Source organism: Triturus cristatus, chromosome 9 (genome assembly GCF_964204655.1).
Source record: "Triturus cristatus chromosome 9, aTriCri1.1, whole genome shotgun sequence".
Lineage (NCBI taxonomy): Eukaryota > Metazoa > Chordata > Amphibia > Caudata > Salamandridae > Triturus > Triturus cristatus.
This window is the reverse complement of record NC_140592.1, coordinates 1,063,425,669-1,063,448,773: the sequence shown is the minus strand read 5'-3', so window position 1 is coordinate 1,063,448,773 and position 23,105 is coordinate 1,063,425,669.

The following is a 23,105-nucleotide window of genomic DNA, read 5'->3' as shown; positions in this document are numbered from 1 at the left end:
GATTCAGTGGAATTTCGCCAATGGGTGGAAAAATGCAGCTCATGCCTTTCCTGCCTTTCATGCTGTTTTTTTACACACCAGTAGCAAATTACATGCTGAAAATCAGCACGCACTGCACCACGCAGTGCGCAAGGGTGCAGCCATTTTGTTCGACCTGTTTCTGCTTCTCAGCTGGCCTGCTCATACTTTTTCTAATCCTACCTAATCCTCCCTAACTGCTCACTCCAATCTCAATCTCCCCTGTTATTTACTTATTTTTAGCAGTCTGTCTTTCAGTGTGTATTTACATATCTGTCAGTGTTTTTCATTACTTTTTTGCACTTAGTTTTTTGTTTTCATTTCCTGACCTGTTCTGCCCTCCGCCTGTTCCTTTTGATATTTTTCCATCCTACTCTGACTTCCTCCGCTATGGCAGAAGCAGGCAGCTGCAGCACCAATGCCACTCACACCCCGTATGAGCAACGCAAATGTGAAAAGGTGCAGCCCGCCCCATTTTCAGTGAGCGGGAGGTCGTATCACTAATCTTTTGGGTGCAGCATCACCTCTCCCACATGGTGGCAGGCCCACCAAGAGTTACGTCCTGCAGGAGCATCGACTGCTCTGGGGAAGAATGCAGCAGTACGTGCACCGCAGCACACAGGTGCACTCCACAGAGCAGCAGTTGAAGCACAGCTGGGCTAATATTCGGGACCCCGCACAGGACCTGCTCAACCTGCTTTGTTTTGTTTTTTAAAACTTATAATATTTTATTTTTTTTAAATAGCATGCTCGCACTCACAGGTAAGTTAAGGTTTTTTGATGATTGACTATTTATATATATATATATATATATATATATATATATATATATATATATATATATTACCTACTGGCGGTCGCCAGTAGGTAGTTATAGTTAGGACCACGTTTCCATAGGAAATCCGCAACATTCTATTTTGAATAACTTTGGCGCCGGTCGACGAATCCTCGCGAATTTTTCAAAATAGGTGGGGCGCTACGCTCCGCTCCTTCCCTGAAAGTCTCGGGGGGATTCGTCAAGCGGGGGCTGAGATAAAAGGGGGGTCCCAAAACACGTTTTTCCCATGCATTTTTCCATAGGACCTTTAGACAGGGCTACAGCCCGAACGGCTGAACAGAATTACTAGAAATTTGGCAGAGAGGTAGTCCTCAGGTCAAGGAAGTGCCTTTTGTAGGTTTGGTGTAAATCTGTTCAGTAGATTCTGAGAAAATAGCCTTTAAATCAATATATATATCTGAGCCAGCTTACGGTGCGCTTACGGTACGCTTACCGTACGCGTACGGTGGCGTGCGCGAGCGCGATTCTGATTGGCTCTTAGATCTTAGTAAACATTCGAATCGTCCGAAACCAGGAAGCGGCGGCCGCCATTTTCTCTCTCGCACTGAGAGTGATGTTTAAAATATAAAGCACAAAAACATGTAAAGGGGCTGTTTAGACAGCTCCCACACACATAGCAATGTTGAGGGAGTCCCCAAAGATCCCCCAAGGCCAAAAACGGAATTTTTATTTTTTCGCTAATTTTGCCGATTACCGTACGCGTACAGTAAAAAATTATTAAAAAAAAAAATTATACACACTCTCCCCACCCCGTGTGCAATTGGTGCCCGAAGGGCACCAATTGTGCATGGCTTATTAAATATGAGTTAAACTAAAATATTTAAAAAAAAATAATAAAAAAAAAAATTATCCACACTCTCTCCACCCCGTGCGCAAATGGTGCCCGAAGGGCACCATTTGTGCATGGCTTATAACATATACGAAAAATTAAAATATTACCTTTCAAAACGAAGTGCATCATATGTCCTCCATGTGCGCACGGTGCGCGAAGCGCATCGTGCGTACATGGCCCATCTAGCGTAACGTGGGCACGCGGTGCACGTAGCGCACCGCGTGCCCACCGTGCGTGCACGGCACTAACTGCGTAAAGTGGGCGCGCGGTGCGCGAAGCGCACCGCGTGCTCATTGTGCGCGCACGGTGCGCGCACGGAACGAACTGCGTTAAGTGGGCGCGCATGCCATGAATGGCGTAAAGTAACTTAGCATTTAAAAAACCGTACAAATTCACTGAAAAAACCATAGGTTTCACACACGTTATAGTTAGGAATTAGCATTTAAAAAACCTTGCAAATTCACTGAAAAAACCATAGGTTTCACACATGTTATAGTTAGCGGAAATTTTACTGATAAAAAACCAATGAAATTCCCCCGTTATAGTTAGTGCAGGCAACTATAACTCACGCGACCGCAATCTTCTGCTGATGACATATGTGTCTTTATGAAAAAAAAATATTTGTAATATATGTATAGCTAAAAATGTATGGAAGAAGACATGGGCAAATAAGTGTCTAAATACAGTATTAGCATCAGCAGAGGATTGCGGTCGCGTGAGTTATAGTTGCCTGCACTAACTATAACGGGGGAATTTCATTGGTTTTTTATCAGTAAAATTTCCGCTAACTATAACATGTGTGAAACCTATGGTTTTTTCAGTGAATATATATATATATATTCATAAATAAACAAAGAAATTCAGCATTTATAGAAAGAGTTATCTCAAGTAATTATAACTCATGAACTGGCTGCCATAGAAGTAAGAAAATGTTCCAATCACTCTATCAATCAATCAATAAGAGCATTTGTAAAGCGCACTACTCACACATGAGGGTCTCAAGGCACTGGGGGGATGCTGCTACTGCTCGAATAGCCAAGTTTTGAGTAGTCTCCTGAAGGTTAGCAGGTCCTGGGTCTGCCGTAGGAGGATGGGGAGGGTGTTCCAGGTCTTGGCGGCGAGGTGGGAGAATGATCTGCCACCGGAGGTCGCTTTTTGGATGCGGGGGATGGTGGCGAGGGCGAGGTCGGTGGATTGGGGGTGTAGAAGGTGAGTCTTCTGTTGAGGTATGCCGGTCCGGTGTTGTGGAGTGCCTTGTGTGCATGGGGGAGAAGCTTGAAGGTGATCCTCTTGTTGACAGGAAGCCAGTGCAGGTCTCTCAGGTGGGGTGTTATGTGGCTGAGGCGAGGGATATCGAGGATCAATCGTGCCGAGGCGTTCTGTATGTGCTGTAGTCGTTTCAGGAGTTTGACCGAGACTCCTGCATAGAGGGTGTTTCCGTAGTCCAACCTGCTGCTGACAAGGGCCTGGGTGACCATTCTTCTAGTTTCGGTGGGGATCCACCTGTAGATCTTACGGAGCTTGCGGAGGGTGTTGAAGCAGGAGGACGAGATGGCATTGACCTGCTTTGTCATGGAGAGAGTAGAGTCGAGGATGAACCCCAGGTTGCGTGCGTGGTCGGTGGGTGTTGGTGCTGTTCCCAGTGCATTTGGCTACCAGGAGTCATCCCAGGCTGAGGTGGTGGAGCTGAGGATGAGGACTTTTGTCTTGTCCGAGTTCAGCTCCAGACAGCTGTTCTTCATCCACTCGGCGACGGCTTTCATTCCTTCGTGGAGGTTGGTTTTGGTGGTGAGGGGTTCCTTGGTGAGGGAGAGGATCAGCTGGGTGTTGTCGGTGTAGGAGATGATGTTGAGGTCGTGCATTCGGGCAACATGGGCGAGCGGTGCCATGTAGATGTTGAGCAGTGTCGGGTTGAGGTATGAGCCCTGGAGTACGCCACAGATGATCTTGGTGGCTTTGGAACGGAAAGGGGGGGCGGACACTCTGGAGAGGAAGTGGGTGATCCATTCCAAAGCCTTGTCTCGGATCCCAGCGTTTTGGAGGCGTGTGCGTAGGGTGCGGTGGCAGACAGTGTCGAAGGCGGCTGACAGGTCCAGGAGGATGAGGGCCGTGGTTTCACCATTGTCCAGCATGGTCCTGATGTCATCGGTGGGGGCGATGAGGGCAGTTTCAGTGCTGTGGTTGCTGCAGAACCTGGACTGGGACGGGTCCAGGATGCAGTTCTCTTCGAGGTAGCGGGTCAGCTGTCTGTTGACGGTCTTCTCGATGACCTTAGCCGGGAACGGGAGCAGGGAGATGGGGTCGGAAGTTCTTGAGGTCCAATGAATATTAGTCTTAAGCACCATCACGTTGTGCCAGCGGACTCATTTTGATTATAAACAAAGGCTTGGCGAGGGAATTGCAATGCACAACATGATGGTGGTTGAATAAACATTGGAAACTTCATGAATAACAGCAGGCATGCCTCAAGAGTAAGAACTTTGATTTTTGTATATTATAATACTTACCTTGCATAAAAGTCGATATGGCTAAGACTATTATTCATTGGAGCATCTTCTTAATAATATGGCGGCCAGAGGAAGCTAACGTCATTGGAGTCCTTCTTCATCTACCACCATTTGCAAGCGCCAATCACGAGAGACTATTCTTGTTTAAAATCACGCGCTTTGCATTTGATATTGGCACACAGTTTTAGCACTGAAGAAAGCTATTGCTGAAACGTATCTGCTATTAATAAGAAGTGTTTTTCAGCAACCCTCGTGAGTGCCTTTAGTGCAAAATTATTGCAAGCACTGGAGCTGGTATTTAAACGTGAGTCCCATCCTCACGATCTACATGGCACCCACCTTAAGAGTTCGGCAAAACCTATCTTTGGAGGGTTTGGAGCAGTGATATATATATATATATTATATATATATATATATATATATATATATATATATATATATATATCACCTGGCATATGATATTCTATATGGACAAAATCACATTTGTTTTTGAGCTGCTTGTATCATAAATGGATGTCGCAGCAAATGAAAGATTTTGCACAAATGTGTTCACCGCCATTACGCTGGAATGATGTAGAGTGTCCAATATCATTATTATTTGAAATTACACTGGCATTTTATATCTTGAATACCGAGGGTGAATTTCTATGTATGCAATTGATTATGACCGAATAGTATTTGCATTTGCGCTGGTTCTATTATAATTAGACACATTGGAAATTGAAGATTCAATTATAAATGTATTGACTGCAGGCCAATAGTGTCTTCCATATGCTCACAACTGGAAATGACATCTAAATATATCGATTTTTTTTTAGACCCTTTGTAATTGCCCTATCTGCGTATTTGAGAGATACAATGCATTTCCTGAACATAATCAATGGTTTGACATAGGAACAAGATTTTTTACTTGTCACTCTAGATGTGACAAGTTTATATACATCAGTCAAGTACGATCTTGGGATCAAAGCAATCCGTAATTTCCTGAGGGAAAGATCAATCACGACACTGCTTCACACGGAAATGTTGACCGATATGGTACAATACTGTTTAACCAAAAATGTATTTTACTTTGATGGCAAGCTGTATAAGCAGACGCAAGGCATGGCAATGGGCACCTGCTTTGCCCCCAGTTACGCAAATCTTTTCATGGGCTGGTGGGAGGAGCAGGTGTCCAATTGCTATGATATATATGGAGAGCAAATCGTATTATGGACCAGATTCATCGACGATATTTTTTTAATTCGGAAGGGTGATGAACTGAGTGTTAAAACATTTATATCGTCATTGAATAACAACATCTGGAGCATCTCATATAAGCAAAATTAAGATTGTTTTCCTGGATGTGGAGGTTGAAGCACAAGGTAACCAATTGATTACTAAACTTCATAGAAAAGAAACGGCGGCAACAGCCTACTATACGCCTCAAGTGCACATCCATACAGCTTGATACAAAGTATACCCTAAGGGGAACTTATATGAGCCAAAAGGAATAGCAGTACGAATGAGGAATTCAGGAAAGAGAAGTCATTAATGCGTAAAAGATTTGCTTCCCAAGGATATACACAAAAAGTAATTCTTAAGGCGGTTGAAAAAGTTGACAAACTAGAAAGATCAGAACTATTAAACCTTAAACAAGAGGAGAATGCTGGTGGTGGAAATTACAATTAGATTCATAACCACGTATTCCAGCCAAGCATACAAAGTAAGGAAGATACTTAACCAGAATTGGCCCATTTTAAAAACAGATGCCGTTTTGGAAAGAAGTTTGAAGGAAACTCCACAAATAACGTTTAGGCAAGGGAGATCCCTTAAAGATGAATTAAATTGGAATGCCATAACATCTTTGCCACCAAGTAACCCTCATCAAAGCCCAAGGGGGTTTGCATGTTGTATGCGCTGCAAGGCCTGTGTGGGCAGCAGCAATTGTGTAAAAATAAAAGTACCTAATAGCAACAGAGATTTTGTGATCAAGGGGACCTTTGATTGCAATACAGAGTACTGTTTAAACTGCCTGATATGCCCCTGTCATTTTTTACATAGGCAGCACGATACACAGAGCACGAAAGAGAGTTTTACAACATAAAAGAGCAATTCGCCACTATAATGAGCAATATCCTGTGGCTTGTCATTTTAAAGCATTTCATGGCCAGAATGACAAACTCTTATCATAGATAATTCTAGATGCGATAGTACCGCAGGAGAGGGAGGCGACAGAGAGTGCCAATTAAGAATTTTAGAATCTAAATACATCATAGATTTTGAAACATTATACCCTGTGGGTTTAAACTTCAGTGAATAACCAGCTGTGCACTTAGGTAAATTTAATATTTCAATCAATCAATCAAAGCATTTGTATAGCGCGCTACTCACCCGGAGGGTCTCAAGGCACTAGGGGGAGGGGGGTCCTCTACTGTTCGAACAGCCAGGTCTTGAGTTGCTTCCTGAAGGAGAGGTGGTCTTGGGTCAGGCGGAGGTGGATGGGGAGGGAGTTCCACGTTGGCAGCCAGGTAGGAGAAGGATCTTCCTCCCATGGCGACTCTTCGGATGCGGGGAACGGCGGCGAGGGCGTGGCTGGGAGAGAGTAGCTGGCGGGTGGGAGTGTAGAAGGTCAGGCGGTCAGTGAGGTATCTGGGGCCTTGGTTGTGGAGAGCTTTGTGTGCGTGGGTGAGGAGTCGGAACGTGATTCTCTTGTTGACGGGGAGCCAGTGCAGGTCTCTCAGGTGTCCGGAGATGTGGCTGTGTCGGGGGATGTCCAGGATGAGTCGTGCTGAGGCGTTCTGAATGCGCTGGAGCCTTTTCTGAAGTTTGGTGGTGGTTCCGGCGTAGAGGGTGTTTCCGTAGTCCAGACGGCTGGTAACTAGTGCCTGGGTGACCGTCTTCCTGGTTTCTGTGGGGAGCCACCGAAAGATCTTGCGTAGCATGCGTAGAATGTTGAAGCATGACGAGGAGACGGCGTTGACTTGTCTGGTCATCGAGAGGGAGGAGTCTAGGATGAAGCCCAGGTTGCGTGCGTGGTCCGTTGGTTTGGGTGCGCTGCCCGGGGCAGGGGGCCACCAGGAGTCGTCACAGGCGGAGGGTGATGATCCCAGGATGAGGACTTCCGTCTTATCTGAGTTCAGTTTCAGGCGGCTGTTCGTCATCCACTCGGCTACGTCTTTCATCCCTTCGTGTAGGTTGGTTCTGGCGGTGGTGGGGTCGTTGGTGAGGGCATTTCTAGAGAAGTTGAAAGGTACCAGGTGTGAGATTGTGACATACATTAATCTTTTTTTACTAAATCGATTTAAAATGATGTTTTTTAATTGTACATAGGATTTTTAGATGGTTCATATATTTTTTTCAACACATTAATATTTTTTCTTTCTGTATTTATTGGAGACAACTGTAAAAGGAAGAGTAAGGCACAAATAAGTAAAAACTTCCAATGGAGATAAGTGTCATGCATTTTATGCTCTTGTATTTGATATACTTATATGCCCACATGGGCCGGACTTTAATGCATACATGAACACTCGAGATGTCATAGAGCATGCCCACTAGGGCAAGACTAATTTCGTAAGTGCACAATGAAGGACAGAAACCATTGAATATCACCTGGCATATGATATTCTATATGAACAAAATCACATTTACTTTTGAGCTGCTTGTATCATAAATGGATGTTGCAGCAATTGAAAGATTTTGCACAAATGTATTCACCGCCATTATGCTGGAATGATGTAAAGTGTACAATATCATTATTATTTGAAATTGCACTGGCATTTTATATCTTGAACACCGAGGGTGAATTTCTTTGTGTGCAATTGATTATGACAGAATTGTATTTGCATTTGCGCTGGTTCTATTATAATTAGACACAGCGGAAATTGAAGGTTCAATTATAAATGTATTGACTGCATTGGCACTTTATATTGGAGTACTACGGGGGACCTCTTTTGTATATAATTATATTTATCATATCATTATGACATGAGTTTTGTATGAAATATTCACACTGAATAATGAATAAGATGAAACACCATTACAAGATGGCGCCTACTAACTTGTTACAAGCATTTGACATGGTCCACTTTCTAAATTAATCACACTAGTATGTAAACAGAAGTAGAACAACGCTTGCTCTACCGTTACCAAGCCCTAATTGGCGAAACGCATCGGTAAGAGGCTTTCGAAAATGCATTAAAAAAGTATGAATCATCTTGGAGTGTCCTGCGCTGTCTTTTCTAGAATTGGAAAGTACGCTGTTTGTATTTACGTGGGTAGCCGGTACCCGCGCAGGACCGCCGCATTTCTGAAGTCCAGCAGTACCGGACAACTGTGTTGTATATATATATGGGTATGCATTTTTTTATGGGGAGGGAGCACCCAGACCCCCTTCCTGAGCCTTTATAGGCCCCATAGACCCAAACCCCTGGGACCTACTGTTGGTGCCCTGTGCTCACCTGGGACACCCACAGCAAACAACATTGGGGGCCACAGGAGGAGGCCCAGGGTCCCAGATGTTCTGCTGGCTCCCATGCATGCACTCATCCTGGGTGCAGCGGGAGCCATCTTTGCTCCCACCTGGAAGGAGCAGGTTTTTTTCTCTGCTCCTACTGGTTGGGAACAATCTCTGTTTCCCTGCTTGAAGAGCACAGGCAGTGTACAAAATGTGCACTCCCACCTGGAAATATCTGTAAAAATGGTCCTGCCAGGTGGGAGCACACATTTTTCCCCTGCCAACACTCTGCTACAAATTGTGTCCTGGGAGAGGGCTCCCTGGAACACATAATTGGAGCCAGCCCCAGGGGATGGTGGCTCCAGGGCCTTTAAATGCTTGGGGAGGGGGACATGTGTACTCTCCCATTTTAATATATCGGTTGGCCCGGGGGGAGCAGTCCCCGAGGCCCCAGAGAAACTAGGGTAGGAAGGCTGTATACACCCCTCCCTTATTTAAAAAAAAATTGGCTTCAGAGAGACTTGGGAATGTGTCGGGGGGTGTGTCCCCCATTTGAAAAATTTGGTGGGTCCTGGGTGATGGGATCCCAGGGGCCAAAATCAACTCAAGGAGTGAGCCCCAAGCATGCCCGCTACCAAAAATAATTATATATGTTTTGACCCCCACGGGCCATGGCTCACCTCCCTGTGCCCATTTCATAAAAAAACTAAAAATAAAGGTCCATTTCCTTTTTTCAATTTTACCCCCAAAATGGGTCCCTCTGGAACCCCCTCAAAATAACTAGGGGGGGTGGAGATCCATACCCTGCCCCCTTATATTGCTTTTTAAAAAAGAATTCAGGACAGGGGACTAAGGGCCTGATTACGGGTTTGGCGGTGTGGTAGCTGACCGACACGCCACCGGCCTGCTTCACACCACCCCCACACAACACACACCCGCTTCACGCCGCCTGCCCGCCACATTACTCATATGTGAGCCTTAGAACTGTACTGCCGTGGGACTGCCAATGCACGTTCCTTCACACCATGGACTGTTTAACAGTGCCCCTCTGCATGCACCCCCATGTGCAGGGTTGGCCCCCTTTATGTCCTCACTGGCAGCAGTTTCATTACATGAGAACTGCTGGTGAGAGGAAACTTGTACAATGCTTGCCCATGCTACAGAGGCACCACTATGCAAATTGCGCCCTCAAGATCGCTGCACCATCACCAGGAATCACAGATCCTTGGTGGTTGTGGTGGTTCTCTGGAGGTCCGACCACCATACTTGTAATGCTGCAGTAACACTGCTGGTGCCCGACCGTCACCACACTTCCACTGAACTGCCAAACTCATAATTAGGCCCTAGGTCCCCAGAGTCCTGTATTGGCTGCCAGAAAATCTGTTTCCATGTTGTGGCCGGCCAACTAAACCGCTCACTTCTGCAGGATCCTCACTCATGCAGGAGCAAGGTGGCCCAAGGGGAAAAAAGCCAAGTGTGCCAATCAGAATGCTATTTTTTTTTAAGTGTGCTTGCAGGACCTGAGGGTTGCGCGAACCCAACCATCCAGATATGCCAATATTTTGCAACCTTAATAAAAATTACTGAAAGGATTTACACAAATGAAAAAAAAGCACGCTTTCCGTACTGAGATCTAACTTCCTACCAAATATGGAATTCTGTTCAGTCATTTTGACTGTAGCACCTTTCAAAAATGTCTCTAGAAGTTGCATAGGGATTTTATTTTTTGTGACTCCACTTTTTCCTCGGCCCCCGCTTGACAGATTGGCTTAAAGCTTCCAGGAAAGAACTACACAAAAAAGAGCACTTTTTGAAGGGTTTTGTGAACATTCATCAAACGGTACCAAAGTTCTTAGCAAATATAAAAAGCCATTTCCTACAGAAACACCATCCTAACTATGACTACCCTGTGGTAAGCGCAACATAACAATGAAATCCACTGAAAAAACAAAACACTGGGAAAAGTGAGTTTCTGTACAAACATTAGTCACTGTTTATGATTTGCTACTGTCAGGTGTATATTGAATCATATTAGATTGCAATCCAGTATTAGTGATAGTACAATGTTCCAATATGGTGGAGCCTTTGCAGCTCTAAGAAGTAAGGGCAGTTGATATATAAGCTCTTATGGACATATCAATTATGTTGTAATTAGTAAAATTAAATAAACATTATTTGTCAGACTTTATATAGTGTAATGCTTTTTATGGGAATTATGAAGCGGTGCAACCTGTGAACACTGCTACTTTTTTGTATTAATGATGGTGGACCCTCATACAACTCTGAAGAATATGTAGTCCTTTTTACTGTTCACTGCTGTTTCACTATATATATTGAGAGGAATTATGGCACTTGTATGTCTATGGGAGGCTAAAGCAGAAACATATCTATCTATCTATCTATCTATCTATCTATCTATCTATCTATCTATCTATCTATCTATCTATCTATCTATCTATCTATCTATCTATCTATCTATCTATCTATCTATCTATCTATCTATCTATCTATCTATCTATCTATCTATCTATCTATCTATCTATCTATCTATCTATCTATCTATCTATCTATCTAGCTATCTATCTATCTAGCTATCTATCTATCTATCTATCTATCTATCTATCTATCTATCTATCTATCTATCTATCTATCTATCTATCTATCTATCTATCTATCTATCTATCTATCTAAAAAGCCAAACCTCACTGACATTTTTAACACTATGGGGCTGATTATGATGGCGGACGGACTGGAGTCCATCCGCCATCGTGGTAGTGACTGGGACCATGCGTAATACATGCGGCGGTCCCGCACACCCATTTAGGATGCAACCGCCACCATGGCGGTCGCATTTTGCACTTTAACATTGCGGCCCAACACCAACCCCAGACACAAGGGGGGCCCAAAACGGACCCCCAAAACCAATCTCTGCCAGCCTTTCAAAGGCGGTTTACCCACCACGGAAAGGCTGGCTGAAGACAGCATCCTAATACCGCCACCATTTTATGAATGCAGACGTCTCCGCCAGGCAATTCTGAACGATTGCCTGTGGCGGTTCTGCCAGTGGCGAGTCCATGGCGGACGGTCTTTGCGTCCTACACGGTCGCAGTCTGGATCCTCCCGCCATCGTAATATGGTGGGGGAAATTCATGGTCCAATGACAGAAGGACCGTCACTGCATGGCTGGTGGTGATGGTCCTTCCACCATCGTAATGACCCCCTTTGTTTTTATGCTAGCAGCACCTTCTCTATGCTTATTTACATCAACCTGCCGTTCAGGAAAGACTTAAAATTTAACAGCTCCTATTCCAGCAAATTGGCATTCACGAGTCTCTCGCTTTTAGCCTGGATAAACAAAATTTAGCACTCTTGTTGTTCATCAGAACTCTGTGTTGTGTATGGGAAGCTGCAGGAGAGCATTGGGAATTAATGGGCAGACTGCTGCTAGTATTGAAATTACATGTTTCGGTCTGCAGGTCAGAATGATTTACTGACATAGGTAAGAATGATATTTGAGAACTTTGAGAAAATGTTTCCTAGGTTTAGCTTTCTGGAGCACAAATCATATTTTCTATGACAAAATGAACCCTTTTGTTCTTATTTAAAGGAGTTGCCTTCAGTTGTACAACTTTTATTTTGTGGGCATGCTCTATCCCTGGGCGTAGTTCGCGAAGTAGCGCTACGCGTAGCTACGCAAAGTGCACTTCGCACTATGCGAGCTACGTGTAGCACTTCGCGAACTGCGTAGTACCCTGTTTGCACTGTGCAAGATGCCGTTTTCAATGATTGCACAGTGCGGACAAGCATCCGGCACTGTGCAATCATTGAAAACAGCATCCACAGTGCGAGCTGCAGTTTTCTGCCGCTCGGGTAGATTTTTACTCGAGCTGCAGCTTTCTCAACGCGGACTGGTAGTTTCTCATCGCGAGCGGTCGCGAGCATACGGGACCACTCGCAATGAGAAACCTGACCTCCCAGCATTGAGAATCTTGCCGGCAGGTTTATTTTCCACGCTCACGATCGGCAACTTGATGATGCTGATCGCGAACGAGGAAAAAGTCTCGCCGGGATTTCATTTTGCTTGCTCGTGGTCGCCAACTTGATGTTGAGGACTGCGAGCAAGCAAAAAATGACCGCTGCACTACGCTACGCGTGTTGCACTGTGCTACGTGCAATTCGCGTAGTGCGAAGTAGCGCAAACTTTGCAAACTACGCAAGCATAGCGTAGTGCTTTGCCCAGGCTTAATAATCTTACACCTAGAAAACACATTCACTGGTTGGATGGATCAGGGATGGTGATAAACCTCAATGTGTCCAAAAGGCAAGGAACAGGAACAAGCAGCAATACAAATTACAGTCAAATAAGAAACAACTGACTCAACACCAAGTTATAGACTGGAATTTTGGAAAACATTTTTAATACACAATTTAAAGGAGAGCAATACAGAAATGTTAAGCCAAATCAATAATAGGCTAAATACAAAATGTACAGCAAAATCAGTGAGAAATCAGACAGCATCCCTAGTGGAACCAAAAAATGCATCTGCCTCACTCCCAAGTTTGAGGGTTTATAAAATATATTTCTGCCTCGAGAAATATGGAAAGTGCCAAGTCACTGTGGTCAGAGTCAAAGTAATACATTTTCAACAAATCAAAATACTGCCTTTGCGATTATCATACAACCTAAGCACTAACCCACTGCATGAATATGGATTTATATCCTCTGACCTAGCACCATGCAGAGATAGATTTTGCGATGCTACAACGCATGCGATACATCACATGCCATTACAACGTATATGTTACAAAGACCATGTACTTACATTGCATACCATTACAACGCAATTCGTTACAACGACTTGCTGTAGGGGGCGCTGGATTTTGGAATAGCATAATTTACTATTCCAACTCCAGTCTGTGCCCCCTACAGCAAGTCGTTGTAACAACCCCTACAGCAAGTCGCTGTAACACCTTGCATTGTAATGGTTTGCGATGTAACAACGTTGTAACGGAATGCATTGTATTGCATTCGTTGTAAACAATGTGTCCCACAGAGATGTCAGAACCAACTAGTTTTTTCAAGAACAGTATTATTTGGAAATCAAAATACTGCATCTTACTTGACTACATTCAGCAGAAATAATTAACATGAATATCCATTTTGAACAAGATGGTGTTGAGACCTAACTGTAGCCTAGCATAAACTAAGAAAGAACACTTCAACAAGTCATAGCAAAACCGTTTCAACAGCAGTAGTGTCACTTAAGCAAATACATGTGTAATCAAGTGGACATTAATATGTTGCTTATTCTTTAACAATGCACAGTTTGATTAATGCTCAAAAGCTCCCTCAATTTCATCAAAATTGCTTTAGGAGTGCCCGTTTTGTCATGAATACAGAGTGTTAGTGCTCTAGTTGTCCATTAGAATACAGTGGGTAGCTGCAGTTGAATATTGGGGAATCGACTGGCAGGCTGTTGCTTCTGTTGGAAGTATGTTTTACTTTCAATAGCAGACCTTATCCTCACTTGGCGGACGCAGATAGAAAATGTGCTTTCATTTTAGCTCCTGGAGTACCTTCTCTAACCTCTCTGGGAAAATCGCCCTCCTGTGGCGATCCTCAAGCAAGGATCCCCTGGGGAGGGGTACCATTGGAAAGGGGAGATTCTCCCCTTTCCAACGATACCTCCCCTGTCTTTCTACGTGCTCAGGGGGCTGAGATATCCCCCTGACCATGTAGAAAGTGAAACTGAAATGAGCCTCTTGGCTCATTTCAGTTTTGGTTTCACTGAAATGACGTCGGCGCCGATCGTCATTACAGGAAAAACAGGGGGGGGCCTCGGGAGCTGGGGATGCTCTTCCCCAGCTCCCGAGGCTCTTTCAACAAGAAAGGCATTGCCATTGCATGGTTCCTGACGAGCTGGACTCGTCATGAGCACACGAGCACTGTGTGCCATTAGGAGTTCAGCTCGTCATGAGCATGCAAGGGGTTAAAAAGGTTTGTTTATGTACAGGAAGGGGCATCTATCTGTACATAAACAAATCATGGCATTTTTCTTTTTCCATGTGTGCTGAACATGGAAAAATGCAAAACCGAGGAGAAATAATGCCTTTCTCCTTGTTTCACCAACTTAAGACCAGGATTTTCCTGGTCTTAATTTTGGTGCTGCCTCCTATGTACGCCACCCTTGTACATAGGGGGCAGCATCAAATACAATGGGTGTTGCGGTGGAACGCCCACCACAACACCCACTGCATGCCCCTTTCACGCTACACATAGCATGAAAGGGTGCCTATGTACAAGGCAGCGTTAAGCCACGATAAGTGGCTTAATGGTGCCTTGTACATAAGGCAAGACCCCTATCGCCATGGTAACGTCACAAAAAGTGACTTTCCCGTGGCAATAGGGGCTTGTACATATCCTCCTTCGTTTGTTCTCTTGATGCAACACAGCCTTGTTGTTAAGCCCTCTGTGACTTCTTACTTGTCATCTGTTTTCAGGGGTCTGCTCAGGAAGGTTTGTTTTACATATTCCAAGGAGAAAACAATATTTTCCTGTCGGCTTAAAGCATGTTTACTCCTTTCTTGGGAAAATATTGGATTTATAATGCTGCATCTTTTTCAGTTTTGTGAGTCCAGTTGCGGTGGAGACACTTCATTTACTAAGCCTTGGAAGAGGCAATTTCTAGAGCAGGACCCAAAGAAGGTATATTCTCTCCTCCCTGAACATCTGGTAGACCACAGATGTAGGGTCGAAGTGAATACTATGATACCCAGTCAGGTACCTGCAGGCAAACTAACATTACTCACCCTACAGAAGGTAAACCTCTTTCTACAATATCATTTGATATTGGAACCAAAGGGATGCAGTTACAATTTTACATTAACATGCAATACACCCCCCCCCCCCCCAAATAGGAAGCACCCAAATCAGAAGAGAGAAATCATGGGAGCTACACAGTGCGAACACAGATGCCATGACTATGGTGACTCCGAGTTCAAAGTATCTGTGTCAACTCCTGGGTAATGCCAGTCCTCCTGGGTCATGTGGCTAAAATCAACTGTTTAGCACCTGCTATGCCCGCAATGCAGGAGAAGAAGAAAGCTTACAGATATCTGACCCTGTCTACTTCTAATATCCAAATAATCAGCAGGTACCTACTATTCTAGAAACTGAAAAATGGGAGTGTTTTTCACCCCAGGGTTCTGAGTGACATCAGGACAACTCTAGCTTGGCTCTTGCCGTCCATTTGATGTCATTACGAACACCTATATAGAAGAATTTCCATTATTTACTGTTACCCATGTATAATTCTTTTTGAAAATCTAAAAGCATATTATTAAATTATGAAACCATTATAGAACATTTTTGGAAATATGGTGCAAAAATAATATCTTTAAAATACAAAAAAATAAAAAAACATAAAAACGAATTCGAAATAAATAAAATAAATAACATAATTTAATAACTATATAGTTGTCAATTATATATGCTCAAAATTAACGTGTTAATCTAAATTAACTGGTATATAATTTACAAAAACTAGCCACCTACTCCGACATAAACACAACAGCCTGAAGAAAAAGTTGTACACCATTTCAAAATTGTTTAGATAAAGATAAAAAAATTATTATACCATAAATAATGAAATCATATGAAATATAATAAAGCAACATAATAACAATATTATAAGAAAAAATACTTTAAACTTGAATATGATTGTAAAAAAGTAAATACTAGTATATTTACCTTTAATAACTGTCCACAATATTTTTAGTAGTCATGATATTGTGAACACAATATTTTGGAGTTGATGATTATTTAGCTTATTCTGTATCCACTATAATATCATTTGGCTATATAAAAAAATACCCATTATGCGAATAAAACATTTTTTTTTAAAACTTTGAATTGAAGCCCAAATTTCATTTTTAAATTTGCTTTTATTTACATCTATCTGATCTAAAGTCTTGGAGACTGCCGCTGTCAAATTATGTTGTACGTAATTCTAAGCAGAAATGAAGCATTGTTTCTAGACATTTTACAGTCAGCATTCTTTTGGGAAGGATTCTTCAAGGGAAGGATATTGTTTCATTTTTTAAACAAAGGTGTCATTCGGATAGTATTGTTTCTTGTAATACTTAGCTAGCAGCTGTTAATTCTGTGTCACATCGCTTCAAACTGTTTAAATAAGCAGGGATTTTTCTTTTTCGTAGTGCAAGCCGCAATGTTTGTTTTCTGTCGGAAAACAATTATGTTTCTTTCAGCTTTGATGTGTGATTGTTCGACATTCCATTCTTAATTTGACATTGGGCCAGTCTACAAACACTGCGCATACAAGGATGTTACGCAGAGGCCCGATATGCATGCTTTAATAATTCTTTACAAAACGTTACTGAAGCGTGAATATATGTCCTTCAGAAACCGTCAGCGTTAGAGGAACCATGACCCACGGATGGCAGAGAAAAGGACTCTGTAGTCTTGTGTAATGGAAATTAAACCCAACCCGCTGCAATATTTCCTTCCTGCAACAGCACTTCTGGATGTCGTGTGTGACAAATGAAAGTGTGTGTGTGTGCGTGTGTGCGTGTGTATGTCAAATTCAGCACGGTGCCCCTGTCGCATAAATTGAGCACTGCAAGGACGGACTTAGGACGTTGGGTAGTAAAAGTGAAGCACTAGGGGGCAGTATCACATAACGTAAGTGCTAGCTCAAGACAGGCCACTTCCAGAGTTATGCACTGGCTGGTGCCTTAAATAATTAAAGGGCCGGAGGAGCGATATTTTACCAGCTTGTACCATGGTGACCGGCTGCTTGTTACGAGAACTAAAGGCATGCGCTGCTTTTTACTAGAAATGTAGCAACATTTGTTGGTATCTGTAAATCAAATAACAAAACAAAACACAATAACATACACAACACAAAAATCACAATACAAATAAACATCACATTGTAATAATAGAGCACAAAAACACAACAGCACAAACAACCAAACAATCTATCACCACCACAACAAAATGATACACTGCAAATGTGCGCATACACTCATGTCATGCCTTACAAGCTCCAGAAATCAGCTTTCATCTAACGGTGGTAAACGGTTTGCCTTATTTACCACTAAGGACAGAAGATGATTGAAGGCAAACATGTTTGGTGATCTAGCACTGGACATGCTAATTTATGACTTGTTTTTACCACAATTTTTGTTGATTTACATCTTGAATAAAGAAGAACTGCAGCACATCCATAAACAACTGTAAATGATGTGTCATGAGAAATTTAACTACGTGCTGCGTTTGGCAGAAAATTTACCAAACCTTACTGACATCACTAAAGTAAACAAAAGAACATAACAGAAACATACACAAAGTAGCATAGCAATACAAACTACAACTGAGGCATCACAACTAAAACCACAGAAAGGTAATACAAAACAGTAACCACAGTATAACACAATATCACATTTCGATAATAAATCACAGCAATACAAAAAGCAACATGACATAACATGTGTAATTCGTAAAGCGCATATTCACTCAAGGGTATCTTGGAGCTGAATAATACATTGTTTATTGTTACCCAACAGTACTCATTTTATCAACCTCGGAAGGTTGAAAGGTTGAGTGGACCCACCTCGATCTGAACCTGTGTCCATGAGGTCTAACACAAGGCCACTCAGTGTATGCATTAGTCCACTAAGCAACCAGACCCAGCCTAAACCAACACATCACCACAACAAAATGTCACACATCAAAGATGCACAAACATTCTTGTCACACATTACCACCTTCAGAAATCTACTTTCGTACTAAGGTTGTAAATGGTGTTTGCTCCCTGCAGTCCCTTAATTACCACCAAGGACGTGAAATAGTGCCAGTCAAAAATAGTGTTAAATATTTTCTGTTCTGGCTCTACAACTGCTAAATTTAGACATGCCTCTACCACAGTTCTGGGTTGGCTGATGTATTAAGTAATGTATATAAGTAATGGAAGGGATGTTCTATTTTACCAAGTTTCTCATTGGTAAATTGTTGTTTGTTACTGAAATACTGAAGGAATTATTCATTTCGGCTGAAAATGTAGCAGCATTTGTTGACATTTCTAAAGTAATTACAGAGCACACTTAAAAACAATAACACAACACAAGAAATTTTAGCAGTAAACACCACAAGAAAGAGTTACACCATAATCCAGCACACCTGTCATTGTAAAATACAACATCACATTGCAATAGGGCAGCACAAAAGAACAGTAAAAGTTCAATGAGCAGAAAAAGAACAATGCTGCATTTTTATAAACATTTCAGTGGAGGTTTAGCAGGAAATATATTGTTCCTAACTTTATTGTTTTGAATGTATATTGGACTGTGCTCCATTTTTTGAACTGACTCCAATAGGAAGGGACATTGGAAAGGCACAAGGAGAGCAATCTTTGCATTCATTTTAGCAATGCGGGTACAAAGAAAAAGGTTACATGTTTGTGTTGGTGCAAGGAAAAAATTTCCCTTTTGAGTGGTCACTCCCATTTTTCTGCTGGATTGTATTGCTGTTTTTTCGTTTCATCTTTGCTCCCTGGTTCACTGCTGTCCAGTGCCCGGAGTATGAGCTCAGAACTCTAAAACCTGTAGACGTTGGTTAACCCCTGCCTGGATTATTTGACTTTCTTATAAGATCATAAATTGAGGTGCAGAACATGTGCCAATGAAATAAAAGGTTAAAATATAACCTGTGGACTGCAGATTTTATTATGCCATCCGTTAGTGTGACAAAGGAAAACATGGTAGCCAAAATGCTGAGTGGGCGAGGCTAGGGGCTAGAGGATATGGCCCTCATATCTGCCTTTCCCGTTGACCAGACCAAACCCCGGTTAAGATACTCATCACTTGAGCTACTACGTATTTGGAAGCCACCGCTTCAGGGTTGCTCAGGAGGAGGAGGAATACCTCCTGAGGGACCATTTGCGTGCCGCAAATGTCAATATCAAACCCCACATTGTCATCGGTCATGTATTCCTTATGAAATCACCACCCGAAAAGTACAAGTAATTTCACAGGGCCTGGTAAAAAGCAGAAACCTGTTGTGCAACATCAGATCACTGTCTAAACATTACAGTGAAGTATGGGACATGATTTCCTCGGTGCAACCAGAACTCTGTTACCTGACCGAAACATGGCTAAAACCCCATTCGGTCCCAGCTATTACTCTAGGGATCCCAGAAGGCTATAAAATAGTCAGGTTAGATCGTCCAGTTAAGACCGGGGGAGGTATTGCGATTGTATATAAAAACAACCTATCGATCGCCATTTTGGAAGAAATGAGTACTCCAGAGCTAGAAATTCTGGTTTTTAAAATCTGCATTTCTAGTAAAATCAGCTATAAGGGGGCACTTGTATATCGTTCCCCAGGTCCTTGTGCTGGCTTTAACATCCTATTGCTGGAAATATTAGCCAGACACATTGACTCTGAGAATGAATTCATACTCCTAGGAGACTTCAATGTGCACAGCGACCTGAAGGAAAATGAAGATGCTCAGTCACTATTGACCGATCTTTCCTTATTTGGACTAACTCAAATGAACACTGGTCCCACACATATAGCAGGCCATACTTTGGACCTCATTTTTACAAATAAATCTACCACCATGATATGTGTTCCTCCAACACAAGTAAACTGGACAGATCATTTTGTTCTGGAATTTCACACCTCCCATCCAGGTAAAGCCCCTCCGCAGGTGCTAACCTTTCCTACTACACGTAGGCAATGGCCTAAGGTCTCCCCAGAAGCATTCCAGGAGCAATTTATTGTTCCTCTCATTGGCTCTGCAGATGATGTTGATATGGTCTTAGCCAATTATAATCAGGCCATTCTTAAAGCAGTTGATTGCATTGCCCCCATGAAAACGTTTAGACCACGCCTGGCTCGTAAACAAGAAGCGTGGTTTTCGGAGCATTTAAAATCTCTTAAACAACTGGCTAGAAAGCTTGAAAGGGTGTGGAGAACGACACATGATGAAACTGATAGGAATCGTTATTGGGTAGCTCTCACCACTTATCACAAAGAAATTTGATGCGCCCGAAACACCCACATAGAGTCTCTTCTCTCAGCCGCAGGAAATACTCCCAGGATCCTATATCAAACCCTCCAGTCGTTTGTGAAACCAGCCGCTTGCGAAACTTCTGAATTAACATCTCAACAACTATGCAACGAAGTCGCTCAGTTTTTCACTGACAAAATAAATAGGATACATGATGGCATTACGAGATCCAATTTATCCATCATTGGAGATGCGCCCTTAGTCTGGGAAGAAGGAAAATAATTAGGTTCGATGGCCTTGGATTCCTTTCCCCCCATCTCCTTGGGAGAGATTGAATGTTATCTAGGCCAAATTAAGAGTGGGAGTCCCTCAGACATCATCCCGGCCAGAATTTTGCCGATAGTAGGTAAGATTCTTAGCCCACAGATTCATTGTCTCGTAAATCTTTCACTGAAGGAGGGTCAAGTTCCCAGGGAATGGAAGAAAGCATTAGTAAGACCTATCAGGAAAAACCCTTCCATTCCCTGGACTGATATGTCTAACCTTAGGCCTATCTCCTTACTTCCTTTTTTGGGGAAACTTATAGAGAAACATGTCAATAAACATGTATCAGATTATGTTGAACAGACTGGTAGGCTAGACTGCTCTCAGTTTGGTTTTAGACCAAAACATAGTACCGAATCTGCCCTGTTATCAGTGACAGATGATCTTCATATGTACCAGGACAGAGGATATTCTGTTATCCTGGTACTATTAGATTTATCGGCAGCGTTCGACACAATATCCCACAAAATCTTAATCGAACGCTTGACTAAGTTTGGTATTGAGGGCACTGCACTAGCCTGGTTAAAGAGTTTTTTATCTAACCGTACCCAAGCTGTCAACATGGGCCTATTTCGGTCAATTGAGACCTGCATTACGAAGGGGGTGCCGCAGGGCTCCTGTTTGAGCCCGACTCTTTTTAACATCTATGTGGCACCCCTGGCCAGAATTCTGAGAGACTTTGGGTTCATCCCCGTCTCCTACACGGATGATACCCAGCTCCTATTCCCTTTTAAAAAGCTCACATATGAAGTGAGGATGGCTTTTTCCGAAGGCATGAAGGCTGTGGCAAATTGGACATCGAATTATCTCCAATGCAATGTAAATAAAACCGAAGTTGTGCTTTTTGGGGAGGTAAGAACGTTGTGGACACCGGACTGGTGGCCATGTGAGCTTGGCCAAGTGCCAGTACCTAAACAGGTAGTAAAAAACCTAGGAGTTCGTCTTGATCGAGAGCTCACGTTCAAACAACATGGCAACTGGGTGGTTGGCCAATGTTTCCATGTTATTGGACTCCTACGAAAAGTTTTTCCAATCCTACCGGACTCCATCAGATAAACCTTGGTACAGGCACTAGTGTTGAGCCGCCTGGATTATTGCAATGGACTCTTGTTATCAGCTAATGAGAGTGTCCTTGCAAAACTCCAGGTAATACAAAATACTGCAGCGAGGCTTGTGCTGAATGCCCCTCCAAGAACGCCATCAAAACCCCTTTCGGATAAATTGCATTGGCTTTCAGTCCGTAAGAGAATCAATTTTAAAATCTGTTGTCTAATTCATAAGAGCTTACATGGATGTGGACCTTCCCACTGGAAAGATAAATTCATCCCATACAATCCCACACGTTCCCTCAGGTCAAGCAGCCAACTTTTGCTGAAAATTCCAACCACAAAGAAGGTCAGACAGGGTGGTAAAGCTTTTTCGGTTGTCGGACCAACTCTGTGGAATAAACTCCCTCTTGAGCTCAGGCAATGTCCAGAACTTCTTAATTTCAGAAAAAAACTCAAAACATTTTTATTTTAACTGAACTGTACTGTATGCTAACTGTTGCTGCTGGTTTCTTTCTTTCTCTCTCTTCTCTATCTTCTGTGCGCAGAGATACTCTGTATAGAGTCGATTCTAGCGCGTTACAAACCATAAATAAATAAAAATAAATAAACAACTGCAGTGTGGGCTACTAAAATAACAATTTTAACAAGTGGAAACCTCCCTTTTTAATATGAGTCAGTCACTCCTATGTAGGCCTTATAGCCCACAAAGTAGGGTGCGCAGTATTTAAAATGTGGATGAGTAGAAAATTAATGTTAACATGTTCCTACAGTGACATGGCCCTAAAAGCTATTTTCACTGCAGCAGGCCCAACTGTCCTACCTACAAGAGAATACAGATTAAATTTCATAGATATGGGGCCATCTAGAAACAACTATTTTTAATATTGCTTAAAAATCCAATTCAATTGTGAAATTAGACTTTAATAAATAGTAAGGAAAGGTAACGCTAAGTAGGATTGCAGAGGGAGTTAATGGCTTTATCCAATCCAGAAGGGAGGTAGAGAGCTCTATCTTTGGTAAATACCGGCGTTTTAGTTTCTAAATTAGAAACCGGGGGTCATGTG